Source organism: Theobroma cacao, chromosome 1 (genome assembly GCF_053813885.1).
Source record: "Theobroma cacao isolate CCN51 chromosome 1, ASM5381388v1, whole genome shotgun sequence".
Classification (NCBI taxonomy): Eukaryota; Viridiplantae; Streptophyta; class Magnoliopsida; order Malvales; family Malvaceae; genus Theobroma; species Theobroma cacao.
In genome coordinates, this window is record NC_142639.1 from 22,404,782 (window position 1) to 22,406,715 (window position 1,934).

Consider the following 1,934-nt stretch of genomic DNA (forward strand, 5'->3'; position numbering starts at 1 on the left):
CTTAAGTAGACAAGGTATGGAATAAATCAAGATGGTAACAATTGAATTTCTCTCATTTCCTTTTTTAAATTTATGGTTGTTTTTCTTGTGAGAGGTTTCTAGAAAAATATACTTAGATTGGAGATCAAGAAGAACCTAAAGAGAAAAGGTGGCTATGGAGGATTCTTGGAGGAATTTTTGGACTTAAGGTTTCGGCCTTAAAAGATGATGAAATTTTCTTTTACCCTTTTTTATATTATAAGGTACAACCACCCTTTAATTTTGTTTCTTGATGAACTCTTCTTTTATTTTTCTTTTTAATTAAAAATAAATTGCTATCAAGAGTCCAAGTTGCTCATCTGTAAAATGTTATTGTTGTACCATACTCCTCCAATAATAATTAAAATTAAAATTAAATATCAATAATTTATTTATTTAATTATAATTATTTGTCCAAGTCAAAATATGATTCCTTATTAAATAAATATTCTATTTTATTATTATCCATCTTTAATTAAAAAAATTAATAATAAAATGAAGAAATTCTAATCAAACATGGGCTCTTATAATTTATCAAGAAATTGTAATTAATTGTAAATAAAGAATAAACTATTTAATTCTTTAATTATAATTAAAATCCTCCCATATTATTTTATCTCAAGACAATAATTATCTTAATAAATATTTTTCATTTTAAGACAGCTCTTGTTTTAAAAAATACTTATTCATTAAGACAATTTTTTGACTTACCAAAAATAAAGTAATATAATTTAGACATCTCTTATCTTCAATCAACACAAATATTTCTATCTAAATTAAAACAACTATTGTCTTAATTAAGACAACATACGTACTTTGTCTAAATTGAGACAACTCTTGTATTAATTAAGACAATATGTAAAGTTACCATTTTTTTAAATAAATTTAAATAATTAAATAAAACATGCATTCCAACTTAAACAAGTTGAATTCTATAAAGGTGAGTGGGGAATCCATTTAGACGTAGATATTCCAAGCTCCAATAAACTTAGAATTACTCTTAATCTCACTAAAATAATTCAAGTTCATTAATCATGAAAGCTATTTATAGATAAAGTTGGATGTACACAAAATCTTTAGATTATGTAATCATTTAAGCCCATGAGAGACATAGTTAACAATCAAATTCATATTTAAAAGATTTCAACTATGTTAACACAATATATGTCATAATCAAACTTGACTTGAGTTATGAAATTATGTACCATAAGTAATTCTATTACTTAAGTCAAGTTTTAGACTTCAATCATTAATGTCAATCAAGATTAAAAGTCATGTAAGCATTTGACTTGACCAAAACAATAGATGAACAATTTTTTTTTTTTTATAAAGTTCAATGATTTCATCTTAATCAATTTTATGAGCCTAGGCAATAATTCAATCTTGAAACAATCAGTTAAGTACAAACATGAAACATATTTCAAGAATTGTTCCTAGACTAAGCATTTGAACATTTTAATTCTCAAGACATGATTTTTCAATGTAAGCACATGAAAAATAAAAAAAAAATCAAGCACTCATGAACAATTTCTCAGTTTTCAAAATTTGTTAATTTAGCACAAAAGAATTAATAATATCAATATGAGTGTGTTAACTTTAAAATTATTATAGTTTTGATTATGACAAAATGATCAAATTTGCTTGAACATTATTTGAGTAATCCTTGATAATTTCTTGAAATGATTTAACTCCCATACATTTGTTTTTGCATAGACACAAGCTTGACTCTTGAAGTAGTTGAACTATATCTATAAGCTTGTATGACTTAAGTGTATGAGTACTTATGATTCTCATTCATTAAAAGTGTATGAGTGCTTATGATTCTCATTCATTAAAGTCTGACTTAAAGATCAAAGGAAAATCTAGACGCACTCATTAAGGGGGAGTTTTGAATATCTTGTTTAATGATGAAAAAG